This window comes from Danio aesculapii, chromosome 25, assembly GCF_903798145.1.
Source record: "Danio aesculapii chromosome 25, fDanAes4.1, whole genome shotgun sequence".
NCBI lineage: Eukaryota > Metazoa > Chordata > Actinopteri > Cypriniformes > Danionidae > Danio > Danio aesculapii.
Genome location: NC_079459.1, coordinates 11,405,786 through 11,415,327, shown reverse-complemented (window position 1 = coordinate 11,415,327; position 9,542 = coordinate 11,405,786). Strand labels below are relative to the sequence as shown.

Below are 9,542 nucleotides of genomic sequence, written 5' to 3'. Positions count from 1 at the left end.
TTTCACTTGTGTTGTCCATATTTCTGTGTTGTTGCTTTATTTTTATTAGATGTGTCTGTTTAACAGTGATGTACATCTGTTACTGTGTTACTATATGCACAATAAATAATTTGCTTTAATCGTAACACTATTGCATCCTTACATAATGTATTAATTATGATTTACACGTGATTACAATGCTATAAAGACGTTCAGGTATAACTGGTCTGAAATTAGACCTGATTGCATTTCACAGCTTTAAATAATAAGTTAGATTGTTTTATATTTATAATTAGGCTATTAAAACACTTATTATAAAGAAATAACACGTTTTAAAAACAACCAGAAAACGTCCAGAACATGACATATTTCGACGTGCAGGGACCGTGTAGAAAAGACGTGCGATTCACGGCCAGAAGACGTAAAAGACGTCGGTTGGATTTTCATTTTGGCACTATTTTTCAACCAGGACGCAACGTGGCGGAGCGACGTCTCTTCAACGGTAATCGGACGTCCAAATGTTTGCTGGGACTGTACACATCATCGCCAAAGAAACTCACCTTTACTAAGTTTACACTGAAACTACGGCTCATAACAAAGAGCGGTATTGCACCGGTGGTCATCGCGAGAATCCTGCTCTGTCTGCTCATAAATTGGTGCGGCTGACTCGCCTGCTTTATTCCACCAACACAGAGAAATGAAGATCAGCTCATAACGAGACTGAGCATTTACAATGACCCAAACCAAAACTTTTAAAGAGCGATAGAAGTGAGACTTTCTTTTGTCCGTTCTTCCTTGAGATGTATATTATTTTGCTATTGAAAGTAATACCATGATATTATACCGTCACCGTTCAAAAGATGAAAAATACCGTGATATTAATTTTAGGTCATATCGCCCACCCCTAACAGGTAGCCTAGTTCAGTTCAGAAGTTGTTGTGCATAGAAACATTCATTTTCATAAGGCCCCATATTTAATGCGGTTTCGTTTTTAAACGCATAGGTTTTGTTCGCCATCCGTCCTATAGGAGTTTTTGGATTTTGTGTATTCATGTTTGTGAAAAACACTTAAGAGTGGAGACCCCTTCCCCCTTCTCATAACCAAAAGCTTGTCTGTCAGGTGTTAATGGGCATCAGTGAGGCCGAAATCATGTCGCGTTTTCACTGTCGGGCTAGCTGCCCCCAGAACTTCCCCGGAATTAGATGTTGCATATTATTCTGTGATCTTAAGGAAAGTGTTAAGTAGACTATTTAAGTATCTTTAATATGGTGTATAGATTATTATGTGTTATTGAAACATCAAGGGGGACGCAGCAAAGTCACTTATAAATTAAAATTGTATTATTTTAAGCAATTTTATTATTTTATGCAACAGCCTTACATTTAATACGGAAACTTAACGGCGATTATAATCAAAAAGAACTCAGCCTATAAGGCTAGATGTTTTCTTTCCCTTATTTATTAATTTATTTGTTCATGTGTTTGGCGCATGTAACTCGTGTGCCATCGGAAAACTAGTGTAATGACGGCAAGCCATCTTTCCCAGACTCGGGGCAAAGTCCGCCTCTCCTTTCACTCCGTCCCGAAGCCCCAGCTGGCCCTCCTGGCATCCTCTGCGTAAAACATATGCTTGATAAGTTGACGGTTCATTCCGCTGTGGCAATTACAGACTAATAAAGGGACTAAGCCAAAAAGAAAATGAATGACGAATGAATAAATAAATAATAATAATAAAATAAAAATAAGGTAATAATCTTTACACACAGATGCCGCGTAAGTGGCCTTTTTTAATTTAGAGATGGTACATTTGAATTGCCTCTGCCACTTCTTCCCCCACCTCAAACCTGAAAGTTGAATAGAGAACTATAGCCTATTCACACCTTGATGCCTCAGCCTCAATAGCAACAGTTCACAGCCCATTTACGCCAAGACAGTGCAAGTTTAGCGGAAGAATGTCAAATCAAAATCACGCAGATGAAGCACACCAGCAACTACTATCATGAAACTATTAAAATGGCATTGGCATAACTAAAATAAATGTTTATTTGCAGCAGCTTTTTTTCGTGCAACAGAAATGTGGCGTTGGGAAGCATTTAATAAATAAAAGCAGGGTTAATAGTGACGTGATTCAAATGATGGATCTGCGACAGAGAAACTAAGGGTTTTGGGAAACACTCATCACTATATCCTTTCCCCCCCAAAACTATGCATAGTTCAGCTGCAAGTTACAGTACGTCTTTGTTTGGGAAAGCACAGGTCCGCTGGTGCCGCGCGCCTCTTTCTCTGGGCCAAAGCAAGGTGATTTTAAAAATATTAAAGATATAGATTAATTAAATATTCAGCAAAAGAGACATTTATTTAATATTTCACTATGCATTTCATCTGATAGGCTAATCTTTATAGCTTAATTAAACACATATTGTCAAAACCCACACATGTATGAAAATGAAAATGGCATTTATTTTATTATTAGACTGCGATTTGTTATTTGTTGCCTAGGCTATTTTCACATTTGAGGTGCTTTATTGGCATGACAAATAACTGTACATTCGTATTGCCAAAGCAGTGCAGCGTCACTGCGTACAAAGACAGTGCAAAAAGGGCAGTAGTGCAAACAATTATAGATATAACACAAAGAAAATAAAATAAAAAAATAGAATAATAAAAATAAAAATAGAATCAGGATAAAGGTAATGATATAGCCTATTATCAAAAGTAAGTCCACAAATAAAGAGTTTGAGTATTTGTGAGTTGTAGACAGTGGAGCGGGTATTGCTGGTTGAACGCACAACTAACAGCGCTCTGTGCTGGACTTTACACCTGCTTTGATCTGGTGCAGGCATAAATGCGCATGCGGTGGAGGCGCACTCTAAACTCACACTGGAGAAAACTGGACTAGTGGATATCACGAAGACACGCAGCTTAATTTATTTCATGTTTTGCTTAACTAATTCTTTGAATAAAACTATTGAGCTATAAAGGGAAAAAACGCAGAAGAAATTTGCCATTATATTAATTTTAGCACAGCTGCCAGTCATTTTCACATTAGTTTTTCAGTTAGGGATTAATATTAAAGTAGCCTAGTAAAAATGTCTATACTATAATATTATAATTTGTTATATCCATTATTATTATTATTATTTTTTTTTTATTATTATTATTATTATTATTAAGCTATACAATTGACAAAACGCAGAACCCTTAAAAAAATTTGCTTTCATTTTGACATAGCTAAAGCACACGTTTAAAGTTATGTAAAAAAAACATCCCATTCTACAGCAGCAGTCAAGTTAGGACACTTAAAAATGCCTTTTGCGTTTGAAGATGATCGACCTGCGAAGTTATGTTTACAATGTTATAAAAGAAAAAGGTAGGCTATTTAGTGCGTGTGGATTTACCGTAGACAGGCTTTCTGTTTGGCTAATGCCTAAAAATGTAACTAAGTAACACATTAATTTTAGCAAATATTTTTAAATGGCATTTAAAATTTAAATTCATTTTTTTATTTAATTTAACATTTAAATATAATTTAATTTAAAACATTTATTTTTTCCTTGCTGATTTTGGTTGGGTAATAAAGCGTGATGACTCAGATATGATCTAGTTTAGCTTGCATGTGTGGGCATGCTTTTCCTTTATTTCATCCTTTCCGTCAGGTGTTTTATTTATTTATTTATAATTTTTTAAATAATGATGACAATATTCACTGTCTAAGCATTCCTTGGTATACTACCAACAAATTACACCCCTGTACCCAACCCAGCAAACATTTGGACGTCCGATTACCGTTGAAAAGACGTCGCTCCGCCACGTTGCGTCCTGGTTGAAAAATAGTGCCAAAATGAAAATCCAACCGACGTCTTTTACGTCTTCTGGCCGTGAATCGCACGTCGAAATATGTCATGTTCTGGACGTTTTCTGGTTGTTTTTAAAACGTGTTATTTCTTTATAATAAGTGTTTTAATAGCCTAATTATAAATATAAAACAATCTAACTTATTATTTAAAGCTGTGAAATGCAATCAGGTCTAATTTCAGACCAGTTATACCTGAACCTCTTTATAGCATTGTAATCACGTGTAAATCATAATTAATACATTATGTAAGGATGCAATAGTGTTACGATTAAAGCAAATTATTTATTGTGCATATAGTAACACAGTAACAGATGTACATCACTGTTAAACAGACACATCTAATAAAAATAAAGCAACAACACAGAAATATGGACAACACAAGTGAAATGTTATTTTAGAGTCTTTATTTCTAATATTCTTCAGCTCTTCCTGGAAGGTGCTTGCTGTGTTCCTCCATTGCGGCATCTTTTTCTGTGTCTGTAGCATCTGGACTCACTTCACAGCATCTGAGGGAGGAGAATATGATTCTGTATTATCCTACAACTAAAAACGTACAATATATCAAGAATTACTGTCATGTTTTGTGAATGAACAGCAATGCGCCGAGCAGTATCTAATGTCAATACATACACATTCCTTACTACTCATCATTTTACAACTGCCCATATCCACACATCCACAGTTTTGTGACAACAAAGACTGTCATTCATGGCTTACACTAAAATTATAATTTAATATTTTTAGTCTGCTTGACAGCCTGAGTCTGTACAAACATTTTAAAACATCTGAACATTAGGCATGTCTATAAGGAGACGTACAATGATGAATAACAGATGAAATCTATAGTTTAAATAATATAACATACGGGGTTAATTGTTGGGGTAGTAAAACATATTTTCCTGAAATATTGTGCAGAAATAAACACAAACAATGCAAGATAAATATGTACCTGTTTATCAATCTTTTAATCAGGCTCGGACATAACATCCACCAACTCCGGACAGTTGCTGAACCTAAATGTGACACCAAAATCACAGTCAGAGCGATCCAGACAGACAGAGACACACATTCTTTCACATTTTAAACTTACACAGATGCAGTTCTTCTCTTCAGCTTTGATGAACACTTCACAGGATCTCGCTCTCAGAATCCAGTCTCTTAACAGAACATGTAGACCTGCTGGAGTCCACAATGACAATTACTGTAACAGAGCAATAGCTAACATCAGGCTTATGATGACGTTAACGTTTCTAGTTGAAATTATTTACTAAAGCGTTTATCAGGATACGCAGTAATAAGATCACAATACTCACCACAGGTATAAAAACTAGCTCTAGGTTTGCAAATGTGAACTCATACACATTATACACCTAAATACACTTTTAACCATTCAACAAGTTTCTCACCTACTCTGGAGTGTCCTCAGAGAGTGGGATGACAAAGGATCATTTGCACTGGAGACAATTCTACAGACAAACAAAACAACAGTGAGAAAGGTAATAATGAAATTATTTAATGAACAGCAAATAAATAAATGCAAAGCCTTATATGATTCTTACAGTTGGCCTGGAGAAAGAGTATTGAATTCTGTCTGACAGATGACTGACTGTTATTCACCCTGCAAGACAAATTTGAACCTTAATGCAGTTTAAATTACAGTACAAAAACTATTTTACAGGAGCAGTTAAAAGAAAAGTGGTTAGACTTTACCTGTTAAATCTCCACATGAGCTAATAACACCTACATGCATATATTTACCATTTTATGTTAGTATAAAATATTAAGTAAATAACTTTTTTATATACATGCTCATAAGTTTTGCTCTTTTTGTTAATGACAGCCTTTTAATGTAGGCTAAACTAAATCATTAATACTGGTATGGTAATAAATGCTGGAGACATATCTACAATAGAATGATACTATATAGCTTTTTGTTAGCTTTTCTAACAAATTCGTGCATTATTATCATTATTAAATTGTTTTATTTATACACCATTCCACTCCAAACTCACCTGAAATGGTCATTTTCAGCTCTGACTGAACACACAGCAGGTGGATGATGGGCAGAGATGCTGGAAAACATGTTGACCAGCTGTCTTCGAGGACCAGTGTAGGGAACCCCTGATAAACTGCGCCAGATTCCTGTAATAACATGACATATTGCTCAAACGCGACTTACTTTTAGCATAACGGCTAATTTTAGCCTAATCAAAGCAACTCCACATCGCTACTGGCAATGTGCATCATTTATTTCAGTTCCTTCGTGTAAAACTCAATGTTATTAAACGAATACAAACTGTACTTACACGGTAGGAGTATTGTGATCATTGTCCAACTTTTTGCCGCGTCCTCATGTTCTCGTGGTGCTGGACAAAACCGGAAGAAAATGAAATTTGAAAACAGCGCCCTAGAATCCCGCGGGATTATGTTAGTCATATCGCGAGATTTGTTAGCATTAGGTGCAAAAAAATAAATAATATTGCATTATGGTTTTAGAAACAGTGACTTTACTATCCTTTCACCGCACAGGACACTTTATGAATGTAATTGGTCAGTTGACAAGATGTAAATAAAAGTGATTTCTGTATTTCATAAAGATAAATCTGTTTTAATGAGTTTAGATGCCTGAAATCTGTCCACGTACCCACTTGGGACACACATATATTAAGTGTATACCCAGATGTAAGTGCAATACTTTTTATATTTCATAATTTCAGCAAGGGTATATGATGGACTATAAATGCACGTGTAAAGGACGTAATTTGTGGACTTAATCAGGACATGGTATATATTAAACTACATGTAGATAAAATCGTAAATACACGCAACCCCAATATAAATAGACATGTTTAAATGTATACAAGCATATATTAATGCATTTTAGGACATGTTGTGCATTGGTGCCGTGCGAATTTTGGCTGTGGAAAGCACGTCGCTTTCAGACCATCAGTACACAATTGATGCCGTCGCGGAGCGACATCTTTTGGCCGGGGAAAGCACGTCGTCGTCCGACCTATGTTTGCTGGGGTATTAGACTTTACATTTAGCGGACATTTGCGCTGAACACGCGGTGAATGCAACGCATCAAGATTCGGGCACCTTCTCCGAAAACACTCGATTGATCTCAGCTGGCGGATCAACATTTACCTCATGTCATGATCGCTGTCATCTGCGCCATTATTATTATTATAACTTTTTCCGTTTGCATTTCCTGCAGTAACAAAATCTCCCTGTTTATTATATTCAGACACACAAATGCTCCCAAATATATTATGAGGGCGCATAGATTAAATTTCGGGCGCTCATGCGACCAAAATGGTTGCAATTTCGAGCCCTGTAGTATAAGGACATGTATTCAGACCACAACTGAACGTTTGAAGAAAATTGAATGCCTTATTATTTAGAATTAGCTATTATTGATGTAAATGCAGCCGTTCAAGCCGCGCAAAATTGATTTATTATGGTATTGACGGTATTAGAAAATCCATGTCGTGGCGCAATGTCACACCGGTGATGACTATGACACCGGTGTACCGCCCACCCCGACTACCTGTTATTTAAAATATCTAAATTACGCTCCAAGCATTCGCCAAAAAGAAAATATTTTTAAGTAAAAACAAAGAACATAGCTGAATAGAGTGTTGCCTGCTTTAGACGATGGGTTAGTAATTGTATTTTAACTGGTTATGTTCAGGTCAATGAAATAATACCTTTAATAAATAAAATATGTTCGTAAGAACGTGGTGGGCCAGTGATTCCGTCGCTGTCATCAGTGGTTTAATGAGCTCAGGAGAATTCTGCTTTGCATTTTTCTATGCATTACTAACATCACTAAACCAGACATTTGTTTTATAAGTTAACCAAATATTCGCAGAGATTCAGCAGTTTTTTTTTCTGACGCGTTTGCCAGTCATGCCAGTCAGTGAAAAAAAAGTAACCGTGGCCCTGTTTGCAGGTATTAATATTCGTTTTTTCGTCAATCTGATGCAACTTTTATTATTTATACAGGACGTTAAAATGCAATTAAAAGTTTTAAATCAATTAAACTCAATTTATAAAAAGGCTAGCCTATTTTATGCATTAAATATAACTAATTTCCTTTATTTCTGATTAGACCATGCATTTTAGGCTATTTTACAATTGTAATATGTGCATATGCTTTTTTTTAAATAACATTCGTTTAACAAATATTTTAGCACATGGAAAGTAATTAAGTGACCTGTTTTTTTTTTTATTAAAACCTTTATGCAAAAGGATCAGAGGATAAATTATCGTAGGATAAACGTATCTTATGGAAAAACACCAATTGACGGGCTCTGCTTTCGGTTTTAAAAGAATCAAGCAGCTTTAAAAAATATAATTTGCTGAAGAGAAATGACAGGAAAAAAAGAAAGAAAAAGATTAAATATATAGGGACTGTTAAAAGAACATTTCTCTTTAATATATTCTTTCAACTCCGAAACATCAGCTAAGATTATGATGAATGATGGAGTTTCTCTATTGCCTGCTTCAGCAGTGCATCCCGGTCTATGAACGAGGAGGCGGAGAGAATGCGCTGTTTAGTTTCGGCTTGATATATTTAAATAAAAACTAACACCGAACTGCTTTTAACGCTCAAAAAGTTAAACTAAAATGCACAACTCTTGTTGGTTGCACCCGCGGGATGCCCAATGAACCAAACGCGCCATTATTTTAATTCTATATTCGTGAAGAATGAGCCATGAGATTGAGATTTTTGAAGGTGCTCTCTAGCGGCGAAGTTCCTGGCAGAGTAGCGAGTGTAAAAATGTGCATAAAGAAATTGGACAAGAGGAATAACATTTTAAATTATATAACAAGCATCGTATTCTTTCTAATCCTCGCCCAGTTTTAATACAAGTTGTGTTTTTTTAATATTTGTGGCTGGGAAGTTTATTAAGAATATATTTATAATTATATATAATTAAATAATTACATAATTATAAGTATATATATATATATATATATATATATATATATATATATATATATATATATATATATATATATATATATATAGAGAGAGAGAGAGAGAGAGAGAGAGAGAGAGAGAGAGAGAGAGAGAGAGCAAAAAATTATTTTTATTATACTTTTAGTGATCTGCTTAAGGTAGGTCACTTTATTTTTTTTGCTTTTGATGAAGCAGCATTCAACTTAAGCTCTTTAGACCATGCCCCTGACCGTTTCTCAGTGTTTCGCCGCAATATCTTTAAATACATTATTTATTTAGGCATATTTTCATTATTAATTTATTTTCATTATTCGTTTATTATTATGTACAATAATTCAGACATAAAATAAGATAGTAAAATATAATCAACAACGAAAATGTAAATAAAAACATAAATAAAAACATAAATGAAAAAGTCTTGTCTTAGTCCTATCAAAACGGCAAACACTGAACATTTAGGCTAAAAGACTGCTTTATTTATTTATTTAAGACTACTTATTTGTATTGAATGTGTGTGTCATGTTAGTTGTCTTTTATTTCTTCAATTCCAAAACGAGTCCTCTTTGCACTTAAAAAGTTTACAATAAAGTGTGTTAACAAATTTTAAATGATTAATGAAGGACTTATAATGCTTTGACCTATTGTTTAATATCATTTACAAGCACAGTAGCATATTTAAAGCTGCTGTAAAGGCTATTTCTTTCCGTTCGCATCCCGTCCCTTTGCGCCCCCTGGCGG

General features: G+C 34.9%; 1 long non-coding RNA gene across 3 annotated transcripts; it reads right to left on the bottom strand.

Moving 5' to 3' along the window:
* Positions 1-4,222: 4,222 nt before the first annotated feature.
* On the bottom strand, positions 4,223-6,247 carry LOC130219571 (uncharacterized). 3 transcript variants are annotated; one of them, XR_008836069.1, is made up of 7 exons: positions 6,142-6,247; positions 5,848-5,977; positions 5,395-5,453; positions 5,242-5,301; positions 4,926-5,036; positions 4,785-4,848; positions 4,223-4,341 (listed from the first exon to the last, which is right to left on the bottom strand). It is a non-coding gene; the product is annotated as an uncharacterized LOC130219571 (long non-coding RNA). The 3 variants fall into 3 exon arrangements; XR_008836070.1 differs by having other exon boundaries at positions 4,926-5,014; XR_008836071.1 differs by having other exon boundaries at positions 4,926-5,011.
* Between the last annotated feature and the right edge of the window lie 3,295 nt (positions 6,248-9,542).